This window comes from Peromyscus leucopus, chromosome 2 (genome assembly GCF_004664715.2).
Source record: "Peromyscus leucopus breed LL Stock chromosome 2, UCI_PerLeu_2.1, whole genome shotgun sequence".
NCBI classification, from domain to species: Eukaryota; Metazoa; Chordata; class Mammalia; order Rodentia; family Cricetidae; genus Peromyscus; species Peromyscus leucopus.
The window spans coordinates 67,911,862-67,927,586 of NC_051064.1; the positions used below are offsets into that span (position 1 = coordinate 67,911,862).

At 39.8% G+C, this 15,725-nt stretch overlaps 1 protein-coding gene across 1 annotated transcript in view; it reads right to left on the reverse strand.

Annotated features, from left to right (window-relative positions):
• The window catches only part of LOC114688148 (zinc finger protein 431-like), a 61,013-nt gene extending 45,948 nt beyond the window's left edge, over window positions 1-15,065 (reverse strand). The window contains exons 1-2 of the transcript XR_005090846.1: window positions 14,955-15,065; window positions 14,551-14,684 (exon numbers count right to left, since the gene is read on the reverse strand). The gene's annotated coding sequence lies outside the window, so the exon portion shown is untranslated. The remainder of the gene's footprint in view (window positions 1-14,550; window positions 14,685-14,954) is intronic.
• Between the last annotated feature and the right edge of the window lie 660 nt (window positions 15,066-15,725).

Consider the following 15,725-nt stretch of genomic DNA (forward strand, 5'->3'; position numbering starts at 1 on the left):
ATGCTACAGAATTATGTTTAAATAACAAAATATATAAATTTAAAAAATAAAATTTTTACTTCACATACAAGTTTTATAGTAAAATCTTCTCTTTAGAAATCAAAGCTCACTGTAGAAGAAACTGCCTCTTCAAGTTTCCCCTTCAGTCCTTCCATTTACATCTGCTGCTGCTGACTAGCTATCTGGAGATTCAATTAAGGAGACCTATGATATAATCGGTATGTTATAAAATATGAAGGTAGAAATAGAGCAGGGAATGAGATCATTTTAGAAAAGCCAATGCTTCAAAATACTCACTTAAAGATATAACTCAATCTGCCTTTTAGCTTTGCAGCTGTAAGAACTGAGAGACAAATGTGTTTTTTGAGAGCCGTAACCATAGGAGCAGAGCATCAGCCTCTGAAGCTGGGAGTCCACCAGGGACAACTCCACTTTTAAGTCTAACTTGGTGAGGGGCAGAGTGACTGGAAGTAACCAGCATGACTCATCTTTATTGTTCCAATTGTCCAAAGATGCTGGGCTGGACCAACTCATTCTCTGAGTGTCACCTGTCATCCTTACTAAACAGTAGAGAGCTGACTCGGTGTCAGGCAGCACTCAGGTCTCACTCAGCCTGCCAGTTTATCAAGACTGACTATATCTGTCACTTAGGACAGACACATTAGCAAAGTCCTCTAAAAACCATGAAAGAAAGACCTCAGGGAGGGGAGATCTATGGAAACTAGGAAGGATGGCAGATCATTTCTACAGAGATACTAAATCTTACAGTGAAGGCAACTCACTGCCTTTGACTCAGCAGAGCTGGGACATGTAATGATGGATGGCAGCCTGGAAACACTAGTGTCATTTTTACAACCCTAAACTAAACTCCAGGGTCAAAAGTCAGGAAGTCTAATGTAATGTGGTACTCAGGATTGACTCTTGGAACAGAAAGAAATCACAAGAAAAAAAAAAAAAGCCTAGGAAGTATCAAGTATGGAGTTTCAACTTGATCTTTACTTTCTATAACATAAAAACAACAAAGTGTGTAAATACAACCTAGATTACCTCAAAATGGGAAACTATTTTGTAAAAAGGACACCAAAGGTACTGGACATAAAGACTGATACACAGAATTACACCAAAACTAAGAAATTTCAGTGAGCAAGCTACCATTAGGAGCGAAAAGAATAAAGGACAAATTGGAAGAAGATGTTTTCAATATATAGAAGCTATAGTTTATGAGAAAGGGACAGATACCTCAAACAGAGGAAAACCAGTAAGATATTTAAAAGGTTCCTCACAAAACAGAACATCTAAATGGTCAATAAATATGAAAAAGTGGAAATTAAATCTGCAGTATAGTAACAACAAGTACTTAACCAAAACAGTTAAAAATTAACGAGAATATCCAGTGCTGACAACAATATGCAGGAAATGGGAAGTATTATAACACAGTGATGTCAGTGTAAAGCACAGTGGAGAACAATCCCCAAGCAAGATCCTTAAGAAGAAATGTATCATTCCTATGACCAAGCAACACCTTTTAAGCATATATGTGCTAAAGAAAACCAGTGCTGTATGTCTGCGTCTCAACACCAAACCTTGGCAAGTACCGTACATCAGCACTCCTTGGCATCACCTCTATACTTCATTACAGGTCTCTTTCTTAGGGTCCACTCAAGGTAACTCACTAACAATTCCCCACGCAACAGCATTCATTTAAACTGTGCTCGCTCAACCCTTACTTGGCACTCTCCCTACCCACTCTGTTACACTTCATCCCTCTGTCAGTGTGAAGTATAAATCTGCAATCTTCCCTGTAATATCTGGGAGACTTCAACACACTAATAATGTTTTCCCCTCATTGCTACACGATACTGAACCTTGCTAATCAGAGTTCTAGGAATTAGAAAGAGTTGAAACCTATTATGTCCCAAGTCCTAAACCAGATGACTTTGCAGTATGTAATCTAAGCAGTGGTGCATTCTGGGAGGGCACAGTGTTAATTTCTCCTCATAGAGGAGAAATCTGAAGCTCAAAAACTCAGGGCACACAAAATGCACATTTTAGACTTGAATCCAGGCCTAACAGATTTCCTGGAGCTACTATCCTAAAATCATACTCAAATAAAGTTTAGATATATAGTGGTTCTTAATCTTTTTTATCCTGTGACCCTTTAATACAATTCCCAATACTGTGCTGACCTCAACCATGAAATTTTATTGCTACTTCAATACTTAAATGTTGCTACTGTTATGAATTGTAATGTAAATATCTGATATTCACGATGACCTTAGGGAACCCCTGTCAAAGGGTTATCTCACCTCTATAGGGCTTGTGACCCACAGGTTGAGAACCTCTGATATAGAAGTTTCACCTAGTGCTTAACTAATATTTAAAATGATATAATCTAAAGCACTGTAAAATTTCATAACTGAATTTTGAAGTGTAGACTAAATGTAGGGGGAGATCTGTGCCTGGTAAGACTAAAGAGTCTTTGGAATAGTTGCCAGTTAATAACTCTGGTAACTCATCAATAGCTGATCTTGTTTTATGATAGATATCTTGTATTAATGAGAAGCCATGGGGGGGGGGAATGACTCAAAGAAACGATCAAGTTTCACGATGACCATAATTACAATGTGAAATTCAGTAACCTAACAATATCAATTACTGCTGGTAACTGTCAATAAAAATTTAATAAACTTTTGGGATGACAATCTGGCAACATATATTATAACCATATTAATTTATTTCTCCATCCATATTCATTAATTCAAGAGCTACTAAGTGAGCTTGGGGCTTGGCTCCGGGGGATACTACAGAATAAATGGGACATAATTACTTAATAGACATGAAACTTCTTTGTATTATATATAACATGACCCTACTTCTTTGTGCTTTATTTTTTTACTAATGTATATTACTTAATGTACATATGAACACAGTCCATTCATACAACATGCACTAATCACATTTAGCCTCCTTTTCACACTATTAGGGTATAATCACTCTTCCACATTTATGACAAATTATTTTTTTAGGTTAGAAATGTTATTTATTCATAAAAGTTTAATTTAGATTATTTTCTAAAAGTTTAAGTGTTTGCTTCAACTTAAAATCATGTCAGGGTTAGTTCTACTGCCACATAACTTCATCAGTTACAAGCAGATGCAAACAAATCTGCTTTTGTAAAAAAAAAAAACATGGAACATTATAGTTTTTAATGAAATTAATTGAAGCACAGTAGGTGGTTTAAGGCTCACAGGGAATCAGTAGCTCAAAAAATAATGGAAACGGGTTTTCACAATGCCAGTCATCAGTACTATATTTAAAGGTCAGAAGTCATCTTCATACATATTATTTCTATAGCATCACTTAAGTCACTAGTTGTAATGACTTAATAAACAAGTAATCCTCCTTTATAGTCCTGGAATATGGACTATCATATTCTAGACACTCGCAAAAACTAAAGGCACTCCAAAAGTTAAAGTAGATAAATGTGCAAGAATATTTTGCTCATTAAATAATTTCTTATTAAACGTTAGCTATTGTATATTTTGTTTATTAAATAAGTTATTATATTTTGTTTGTCAGTAAAATGGAGAAACAGGTGAAGAATAACTGCCTTAAAAGTTAAGTTGGAAATTTTTAAAATTAAAAATTGGAATAATCAGAATAGTAAAGCAATTATATAAATCTATCATTAGAGTTTCTCCGTATTTCTCCTAAGACTACCTAACCAACTCTGCTATTTTAAACCATGCTTCCTTGTTGTATTTGGACAAGAACCTCAACTGTATATTGTACACAGTTCTGTAATTTTGCTTTTTGCTTACAGAACATGCTGCATCTATTTTATGGTCAAGATTATGATCACAATGAGAACAGAAACTAAAATACATTTATAGCAGTATTCTTAGTATAGAGCAAAAATAAAGTAATAACTAAAAAATGAAATGAAGTAATAAATTACATAGACTTACATTGGTTTGGAGTGTAGTCTACAAAGGATGAGTCAAAATTCCTTGAACATCTATCCAAAGAGCAAAGATATTGCAAGGACCCAACACTACTTACCAAATACATAAAAGATCACCTGTTATAGGACATTTGATCACAGTGTCAACCCTGAGTTTGTGTTAATAAAACCTTGGGTCAAGAGATGAAACTAGCAACTAGTTGACAGGAAGTAGCCATAGAGAGCTAGAGGGAGTCTGGAAAACTGATAGAGACACACACAGGAAGTAGTAGGGAGGGATTTTGAGTCTGGTGATCTTTTTGGCTTGGGATGGCAGAAGAGAAGTTCTCTTGGTGGGTCGCTGGCTAAGGAGGAAGGTCAGCTAGTTGCTTCTCAGCCTCTCTGAACTAGCAGGTTTTCACCCCAGTATCTGACTCCCTAGTCTTTATTTGTAAAATAGATCTACAGAGACTTAGTTCGGCAGAGGTGGGTCCAGCAGGATGCACAATCCCGCTGGACCGCAGCCTGAGCAGCAGGGCAGTGATTGTGGAAGCAGTCAGTAGCTGAAACAGCAGCAGATTCAGGTGCAGCCGCTGTGCCGATGGTTAAAACAATTCCCTTGGGGAGATAGCAGTAGCTGTATGACCTCAACAGTGTTTTCATGAAGGGAGGATTAAGAATATGAGAGTGAGCTTGGTGACACCAAGAGTATACAGAAAAGAAAAGTGGGTTCTTACTGGAAAGTAGGGAGAAGGTCTGTGAAATGCCATTTTCTAAGGACCCCACAGTCACGGCAAATGTGAACTCAGAGCAGCTGTGCTACTGGCCCCAGGCTATATAAGTGAGGCCCACTCGTCAGTCAGCTATGAACAGGGAAGGGAAATCACAAGGCCCAACCATTTAAAGATTCCAGGAGATGAGGAGACATAGTATGCAGTTGTGTACCCATCAGAGAGTCCACCAGGTTCTCACTGGCATGGCCACAAGGAGCGCCATAGGCCCTAGTTAAATCTCTGCAGGACACTACACAAAGTCATGAATATGGGAAAGCTGTAGGGAAGGGGGGCTGACAGACAGGGATGGAAATTAAGACAGTAACCAGAGAGCGTTGAGCTGGGGAAAGAGTAACCAGAATGCATTATATACATGTATGAAATTGTCAAAGAACAAAATTTATTTTAAAAGGAGGGGAAGAGAAGAAGGAGACCATGGGCTCTGAAAATGACACAGCCTAGCTCTGGGTCTCAGCTCTGTGTTATTCTCCAGTAGATAAAGGCAGCAGTATTCAAATCTCCATTACAAAGTTCCAAGAGGGTTAAACAAGAAGGTACACATAAAAATGTGGCATAGTAGCTGCATACAGTAAGTATCCCATAAACAGTAGCTCCCATGGTTATCTCTAGAACACCTAGCTTCTATTCATACATTGATTCAGATGAATTATGCAAAAAAAATTCAATCAAATAGCTGTGGGAACTGAGAAGTTGTGAAATAAAAAGTTCTTTCATTTTTTTTTTTTTGAGGACCTCCTTATTTCCATAGTGACTGGACCAATTTACAGTCCCACCAGCAGTGTATCAGCATTCCTGTCCATGGTCAGCCCTGACCTGCTGAAGGGTTCTTGGAAGGAGGAGAGAGGGATGAGGAAGTATTAGATAAAAATATAGTCAGAGATTATGAGAAAGACAGAGACACAGGATAGCTTCAGGAGGGCTGTGGGTCAACACCCAGCCTCCTTGAGTTTTCATCTAATGGGCTTCTTATATACTAGCAAGGGAAGAGGCAAAAGACCTCCCCTTTCAGGATCAAAGTGCAAAGTATCAACAAGTATAAACCCTTCAAAATATCTGATAACCACACCCCTGGCCAAATCATTCTACTATGCAGTCCTGCAGGGTAAAGCAAGCTCAGATTCTCTGATCTTAAGTAAGGCCTTACTAAGGAGCCTCTGTGGGCACACATAGATTCCCTTTTGCCTGCATACTTGCCAGCATTCTGTTTTCCTAATGATAGTCATTCTGACTGGAGTGAGATGGAATAACAATGTTTTAATTTACACTTTTTTGGTATCTATCAGTCATTTGTACTTCATCTTTTGAGACCTGTCTTTTCATTTCATTCACCCATTTACTGACAGAGTTGTTTGGGTTTTAGTATTTAGCTCATTGAATTCTTAATATATTGTAAATATTTTGTCCCATGTACAGAAGCAAAGTTTTTTTCTTCTTCCCATTCTATAGGCTATTACTCAACAGTTTGTTTATTCAAAGCTTTTACACTTCATGCAGTTCTACTGTTATCAAGTCTTGGATTTGGAGCTGCTTCTATACAACCCCCCTTCTGGGTGTACACTCAAAGCATTCTTGGTCAAACACACTAAACAAACATGTGCACATTATGTTCACTGCAGCATTACCCTCAATTGCCAATCTATGGACTCAGACTTAATGACTGACAACAGCTGAATAGATAAAGAATTGTGGTATATGCACACATAATGGAGTTTCTGACAATAGTTGAAGAGATAAAGAGTTGTGGTATGTGCACACATAATGGAGTTTCTGATAACAGTTTAATAGATAAAGAGTTGTGGTATATACACAAAATGGAGTTTCTGACAACAGTTGAATAAAGAGTTGTGTTATATATACACATAATGTAGATTCATTCAGTCATAAAGAAACATGAAATTGGGTCCTTTACTGGAAAATGGCCAAGTAGAGATCATCATATGAAGTGAAATTAACCAGACTCATGAAGACAAATTAATATATTAACCCTCATTTGTGGATACTAGATTTTATATGGGCACATAAAATTCATAGATGTGTGTGGTAGTTTGAATGTAATTGGTCCCCATAAATCATACGGAGTGGTACTATTAGGAGGTGTGGCTTTGTTGGAGAGGGTATGGCCTTGTTGGAGGAAGTGTGTCACTGTAGGGGCAGACTTTGAGGTTTCCTATGCTCACGACACTGCTCAGTGTCTCAGTTGACTTCCTGTTGTCTAAAAGATGTAGGACTCTTAGCTGCTTCACCAGTACAATGTCTGCCTGCATGCCTCCATGCTCCCCACCATGATAATGGACTGAATCTCTGAAACTGTAAGTCAGCCACCCCAATTAAATGTTTTCTTTATAAGAACTGCTGTGGTCATGGTGTCTCTTCAAAACAATAGAAAACCTAAGAGAGAAGTTGGTACCAGAAGTGGGGTATTGCTATGATAGACTTGACCATGTTTGTGTTTGGAGGAATCTGGACTTTGGTACTTAGGGCTATGAAAGCATTAGAATGCTTTAAGCACTGCTTAATGAGCCATACTATAGGAGCAAGGAAGAGAGTGGTGAGGAATTGTGGGGATCAAGAGGTTTCAGGGGATAATTTTAGTAAGTTGCCTAGAGATCATTCTTGTGATATTTTGGTTAAGAAGAGTGGTTGCCTTTGCCCTTTTCTGTCTGAGGCTAATGTGAATAGCTATGACTAATTCCGTTTGCAGAGGAGCTATCAAAATAACCTAGTATAGACTGTTGTGTGGTTATGAGTGGTAACTCTAATCAAGAATTATAATGAAAAGGAGCAAGGTGAGCAGGGTAAATTATAAAATGTTAATTTTGAGGAGAAAAAGAGTACCAGTGTAGGGAAAAGGGGTTGGCTAAAGAAACCCACCCTGACCCTGGAGCGCAGACCCATGGAAACACAGCTTGGATCTGGGACCTGAGCCAGAGGAAGAAATACTTCATCCCCAAACCCAGAATCTAAAAAACATGCCCAGACTCTGAAACCAGTTACAAAGAAACACTCTTTGTTCCTAGAATCAAAGCCAGTGAAAGAAATACATCCTGGCCTTGAAATTAGAGTAAAAAAGCTAAGAAAGGTCATTGAAAAACCATAGTTTGGCTCTGAGATCAGGGCCATCTCTGCCCTTAACCCACAAAACTAACCAATCCCTGAGCAGAAAAATCTAACCAATCCCTGGTTAACTCTGCCATCAAGAGATCCTACATAAACAACCCTGCCTGGTCATTTGTGGGCTGTTCTCTTCACCCTGGTAGAGGCAGCCACTCTCCTCTTTCCCAAATAAATCTCCTTCTCAAAAGAGTCTTGGGTGTGAAGATCTTCATTGTCTGCTAAGAGAAGAAGATTGCTAAGATGTCCCATTGTGGACTGAGCAGAGAGACCTTGCTGAGATGTCCTTCAGGGGACTGAGCAAGGGGGTGGGGCTGAACAGAAGAACCTTGCAGAGATGACCCTTAGGCGGCTGAGCAAGGGGAAGCAGAAAAAGTAACTTTTCACTGGAGCTGAAGGAGATTGCCACATTTCTGCAGGGATTTCCCCTTTAGCAGAGTGAAGCAAAATAAGCAACATCTCCTCAGGCCAGAGAAGAAGCAGAGCTCTGCAGGGAAGCCCCCTTAAGTGGAAGCTGAGCAAAGTTCAGCTGTAGCAGCTCTCCAGGAGAGGAGCAGGATTGTCATATCCTGCAGGGAGACCATCTCCCATCACCCAGGTATAGCCTGACTCCTGAAGTCAGAGTACCGTTCCCTGCTGAGCTGTCCTAGCAGCTCTAGGCCTGACTCTCCTGAGCAGTCAGGATACCTTTCCAGAGATGGCTGTCCCATTGCAGCTCCAGCTGTCAGAGCTGTCCTAGCAGCTTGAGGTATCCAGGGTATCTTTCCCTCTAGAGCTCAGCTGTCCCACTGCAGCTCCAGTTGCCACAACTGTCCTAACAGCTCAGGGTGTCCCCTAACTCCTGAACAGTTACATAACTTCACCCCAGAGTTGCAACATAGTTGCTTACAACCAGGAAGTGGATTGGAGCTAAGTCCTATGTTCAAGGAGATAAATGAAGTAAGAAATGGAATGTAGGGAGCGGTGACTCAGGGCAAGATCCCACCCAGGTAAGGTCCCAACTTGTGAAGAGGAACTAAAAAAAAGTTTAGAACTAGGTATGGTGGGGGACACATTTAATCTCAGCATTAGGAAGGCAGAGGCTGGCAGATCTTTGAGTTTGAGGCCAGGTTGGTCTACATAGCAAGTTTCAAGACAGCTAAATTAGGCAATGAAGGACTTCTAGAAAGCTGGTAAAGATGTAAATGAATGAGAGGAACAGTTCCAGCCCCAGCAAGGAGCAGATATGGCAGCTTTGGCCATGTGGTGGCTTTAGAGTTAAGGATAGCAAAAACAGGTTATGGAATTTGCCTCCTCTGCTAAAGAAAGCCTCTGAGGTCAGGCATGTATCAGGGGTATTCCTGAATGGAGCCCTACAGAGAACATTGTGTGAAGCTGTGAAGTTGAAGCCTGGATTGCCTTGAAGCACCCAACATGTTAGAGATACCAGACTCATGGTATGGGATACTTGCCAAAGATAGCTGGTAATGGAGTGGATCAAGCCCAAGAGAGAGAAATGTGTTACAGTCAACAAAGCTGAACAGTGCTGGAGATCTGAAGAGCATTTTGACATCAAATACGGAGATGAAGAGTTTGGAGTTTACCCAGCTGAGTTTTGGTCTTGCTTTGGTCCAGTAATTTCCTCATTATACTCCCTTCCCTATGTTTTGGAATGGTCATGTATACCCTGTGCCATTATATGTTGGAAGTAAGTGATCTGGTTTTTTATTTTGATTTTATACAGGATTATAGTTAAGAGACTGCATGAATCTCAGAAGAGACTTTCAACTTTAAACATTAATGAGACATGAGAGAATATGAGGACTTTTGAAGTTGGACTAAAATAGATTTTGCGTTACAATATTGTTACAAGCTTATAGGCGCTACGGAGTAGAATATGGTAGTTTGAATGTAATTGGCCCCATAATCTCATATGGAGTGGTACTATTTGGAGGTGTAGCTTTGTTGGGGTGAGTATTGCCTTGTTGGAGGAAATGTGTCATTGTGGTGGTAGGCTTTGAGGTTTCCTATGCTCAGGAGACCACCCAGTGTCTCGGTTGACTTCCTGTTGCCTGATCTCAGCTTCAGCACCACATCTGCCTGCATACTGCCATGCTCCTGCCATGCTCCCCACTATGCCACGATTATAATGGACTGAATCTCTGAAACTGTAATTGAGCCACCCCAAGGAAAATGTCTTCCTTTGTAAGAGTTGCCATGGTCATGGTGTCTCTTCACAGCGAGAGAAACCCTAACTAAGACAATGTGTGAAAAATGATTAGAAGCAGGACTGAGAGAAGGAAGGGACTAAGGGGAACAAGGAAAAAGAGGAGGTTATGGGGGATATCAAAGTACACGTTTGAAACAAAAGGCCTTTATGAAACCCATTACCATGTACAATGAATATATGGTAATAAAAACTTATAAAGGAAAAACTTCCCACATGAACTTTGGGCTAAGACAGCTTTACCTGTACACTTCACTGAATATGTTAGAAAGCAATAATGCTAATTATGTACAAACTCTGTGAGAAAATTAAAGAGATTAAACCTTCCCTTATACTACCCCTCAGGAAAACAAAAACAAAAACTTCTTATATTATCATGACTTTTTATTACTGGTGATCTGGACTCTATGGATGAAAAGCAAATATGAAAAACACAGACAACTTTTGAAAATTAAGCAGATAAAGAACATATATCTTTAAAAGATACAACAGCAGAAAAATGAAAGACTAATGGGAACTAAGAAGTAAAAGACTGAATGATACCCAGGAAGAAAATGCTCACCAAGGGGGTAACTCCTCAAGTCAGTATGTGTTGAAGGGACTGTGATCTGTGCTAGTCCAGCACCTGATGAAAAACTGCAGCAGTAGAGATAATCTAGATGTGGGAATAGAAGTAGTATTTACCAGCAACACGTACTATAGGTTGCCAGACACTGTTCTAATACTTCACAAGATTCAACTAATTTATACTATTAACTCAAGTGTTTAGACCAGGGTCAAACTATTCGGAGGTGAAATCATGGCACTGTTATTAATGGTCCACGGCCTTAGACAGTCACTGCCCATCAGTGTGTTTTAGCTTCCCCAAGCCTCAGCTGGTCATTAGAAGACATAATCAAAGTGTGATATAGGATTCTCTAATACTCTATTAGGGGAGTGTACCTAGCAGACATACTGTTCACTATATCTTTACAGTTGCTGTTAACAGTAAAATTATTACATCTTAGAATCCAAGGTATCAGTCAGAAAGCATAAATGGAAAGAGATGCTTTTCCATGGAGTTCCCCTCCTTAAAAAAGTTAAGCATAAAAAAAAAAGTTAAGCCTTCTATAGTTTTAGGGTTTTCTCAGCATGAACCACACATGATTAAAAACACTATTATGAAATTTAAAAAACCCTCACACTAGTTTCAAGTTTCAGGTCCTCCCTTTTAGAGATGGCAGTGTGATCAATCCTGCATTTCCTTAAAGTGAATGGTGTTGACAGTGGCATATGGCTGGGCAGTCTTCCAAAGAAATGGCTCCACACAGCCTTCCCCTGTTCTTTTCTCTGCCTCTAAGGTCACAGTAACAGGAGAGAAAATGTGGGATGCACACCATCTGTCCAGACCGTTCCCTCACTGCTCATTTCTCCTGTTCCTCAGAGAACTTCACACTTGGCCAACACTGCTACTAGAAAGAACAGTGGGAGGAAACCAAAGTTGTCTCTACCACAAATGTGGCAGCTGAAATGAATGCTGCTTGTGAGGACTGTGTTTTCAGATCACACCCTGAGAAGAAAAATTCACCTTTGATAGGAAATTTAAGACAAAAGTCTGACACTTTTACAGGACTTCGCAAAACACAGATGCAGCAATTTCATACCACGCTGATTAGATGGTATCTAAATTTCTCACAAGACTATGAAAGGCATCATTTTCCCACTATTACTATAGTGGCATTAATACAAGCTAAGAGCATTCAGGAAATCTTGAATCCCTTCAAATCCTTTTTCTACAACAACATTTTTAGTCCTTAAAACACGGCTGCATGACAATGTCTAATATTATTTCCACTTTGACTTGGAGGAACCATATGCAGAGAAGTTAAATAGAAAATTGCTGAAGGAAACAGCACTTGTCACATGTACAGCTGGGATTTAAAAGCTGACTCTATGACGTTAATTTCTATGGTATGCTACCTTATAAAGAAAAACTAATTATACACTAATTTTGGAATTTCTATCATATTTTGAAAAATAAGGTGTAAACATTTTGAAAATACTCCCACTCACCTAACTATAACGGAACCTCAATAAGAAACTTTCTCCATAAGATCAGGCTGTAGGCAAACCTCTAGAGCATTTTCTTAATTAGTGACTATGGGGAGGACCAGGCTCATTGAGGAGTGGGCCTTCCCTGGGCAGGAGTTTCTGTGTTCTGTAAGAAAGCAGGCTGCCTGTAAATCGAATTTATTATGCTTAAGTATGTCCTAGTATCCCTGATTTCTCCAATACTCTTATCATGAAGTGGTGTTGGATTTGTCAAAGGTTTTTTCAGCATCTAATGAGATGATCATGTGGTTTCCTTCTTTCAGTTTGTTTATATGGTAGATTACATTGGCAGATTTCATATGTTGAACCTTCCTTGCATCTCTGGGATGAAACCTATTTGATTATAGTGGACAATCTTTTTGATGTGCTCTTGGACTTGGTTTGTGAGAATTTTACTGAGTATTTTTGCATCTGTGTTCACGAGGGAGACTGGTGTGTAATTCTCTTTCTTTGTTGAGTCTTTGTATGGACACACTGAATCTGACAGAAGAAACAGTGGGGAACAGCCTTGACTGCACTGGCACAGGAGACAACTTCCTGAACAGAACACCAAAAGCGCAAGCACTAAGATCAACAATTAATAAATGAGACCTCATGAAACTGAAAAGTTTCTGTAAAGCAAAGGACACCATCCATAGACCAAAATGGCAGCCCACAGAATGGGAAGATTTTCACCAACTCCACATCTGACAGAGGGCTAGTATCCAAAATATATAAAGAACTAAAGACACTAGACATCAACAAACCAAATAATCCAATTAAACAATAGGGTACAGACCTAAACAGAGAACTCAAAATACAGGAATCTCAAATGAATGAGAAAAACTTAACACCCTTAGCCATCAGGGAAATGCAAATCAAAATGACTCTGAGATACCATCTAACAACTGTCTGAATGTCTAAGACCAAAAACACAAGTGACAGCTCATGCTGGGGAGTATGTGGAACAAGGAACACTCCTCCATTGCTGGTGGGAATGCAAACGTGTACAGCCACTTAGAATTCAATATGGTGGTTTCTCAGAAAATTGGGAAAAATCTATTTCAGGACCCAGCTACACCACTCCTGGGCATGTACTCAAAGGACATTCTATCCTATCACAAGGACACTTGCTCAACTATGTTCATAGCAGCTTTATTTATAATAACCAGAAACTGGAAACAACCTAGATATCCCTCACTCAAAGAAGGGATAAAGAAAATGTAGTACATTTATACAATGGAGTATTCTCAGCTGTTAAAAACAACAGGCATCAGGAAATTTGCAGACAAATGGACAGAACTAGAAAAAAATATTATCCTGAGTGAAGTACCCCAGACCCAGATAGATAAACATGGTATGTACTTATTTATAATTGGATATTAGCTGTAAAGTAAAAGATAACCATGCTATAGTCCACAGACCCAGAGAGGCTAAGCCTACGGGCTGGGCAGAAGGGAAGAATCTCCCTGGAAGGGGAAATGGAACAGATTTTACAGGTGAATTAGGGGCTGGTGGGGCTGGGAACAGGAGGGATTTGGTGGGTCAGGGGAGGGAGAAAATACTGAGAGTAACTATTGGAATAAGGGGCCATTTTGGGGTCAAGGTAGAAACCTGGTAAAACAGAAACTCCATGGAATCTACGAGAATAACCCTAGCAAAGAGTTAGTAATAGGGGACACAGAGACTGGAGGGCCTCAATGGAGACACCAATCCAGTCACACAACTTTCACCCTACAGTTTGTCCTGCCTGCAGAGTGTTCTGAGACCAGAGCTTAGCAGAATCCTCATCAAAGAGACCAGAGTGACTTCATCCAGTAACTGGGGAAGCAGATACAGGGTCTCACAGCCAGAGCAGCATTATCAAAAAGGGTCATGGGCATTGTGAACAGCAATCAAACTGTTAGAGTTCATTTGGGTCACAGTGCCCGTGCCCTTGCCCACATTAACCTCTGAGGAAGTTGCTTACTTAGCACACGTGAGACAAACAAGAAACTCAAGCACTTGTTAAACATGGCTCAATATCTCTATCCATTAGAAATCAATGGGATATTTGTGCTGATGATTATTATGACATCTAATCCTAAGTGAGCATTTAATTAGATGACTCAGAAACAAATATAACTTCAAACAGAGTAGCTGGACTCTCTATTAATTTTGTGCCATATTATTGTATAACAGAATGGCAACACATTCACTTACAAGAGCCCAAGTTCCTTCTTTCATATTATCAATAAAAGGCATATTTTCGAATTTTCCTTAACTTGTATAGAAATATTAAGGGATAATAAGCTTCCACAGGCCATGCTGGTAAGTGCTGAGTGATAAAACTATGTTTGCCATTACTTTAATCATGTATAAGTTAGCTAAGGTAAACTTTACAACTGAGACACATTATTTATGAAATTAAGTTCATTGTCACCAACCTTCCCAAACTTGTGTTTTAGTGGAAGTCCAGCATTCTGAAATGCCAAAATAATATCAGGTTTGTAATCTTGTATAAAAATTCCTAGGTCGACATCTTTGTTATAAGGAATAATACTGCACTGCCGATAACATCCTAAAAAGGGGAGGATGATAAAATATGTTTAAATTATATTTGAAAGGTTAGTTATTATCATCAACAAACTTTATAGTAATGGATATCATTTCCTAAGGTTATGGTTGGGGTTTTTATATCAAAATTATTTTTTAAATGTTAAATCCAAACTAAACCACTTGGTTACAGTAGTAGTTACCTTGAAGAATCAATCTCCCTGCTTTTTTTCCCTCCCTGCCCCTTTCCTCCCTTGTTCCCTCCCTTCCCTTCCTCTCTTTCTCCCTTTCTTACCCTGGCCTGAGTGCTCAGCTTCCTCAAAAGTTTGAATGAAGTCAGAAAATAGGAAATGGTGGCTGACACCTTGAGGCCAGCCTGTTATGGTCTACATATTGAGTTTCAGAACAGCCAGGATACACAGTGAGATCCTGCGTAAAAAAAAAAAAAAAAAAAATTCAGGATACATCATAATTTCTGAGTAGATCATTAGCTTTAATAATGTATTAGTTGGTCCATTCACTTAAACAGTTGCTGTTCAGAGTGTTTAAACGTTAAAGTTTAATGATTGAGACTGCTTTAAGATGTGTTAAGTATATTTAATTCTGGGCAGAGACAGACAGGCAAGGCGACAGAGGCAGGCAGAGGCAAGTAGGCCCAGCGGTGGTGGCCCACAGAGGAAGGTAGGCCAGGTGGCTGCCCGCAGAGGCAGACAGGCACAGCAGAGGCAGGCAGGCACAGCAGAGGCAGGCAGGCCCTGCGGGCGGCGGCCAAAACACAGTTGCAATAAAGACCAGAAACTGAGCTATTACCCACTGAAGAGTTAGTGAAAACAAGCTCTTAATCAAGAGCCTGGAACAGAGACGCCTTTAATCCCAACACCCAGGGAAGAAGCTATCTCCGTGGGACGGAACCAGATGAATCTGAACACTCCGTCTGAGGACAACCCAGGGCCCAGCTACTGATCCTGCGAAACCCAACAACATGGAGGTGTTGGTGAGACTACCCTGCTCAGCTGAAATCCATCCGGGAGAGGATTCAGATCCCTACAGTTTGAAGTCTGAGGAA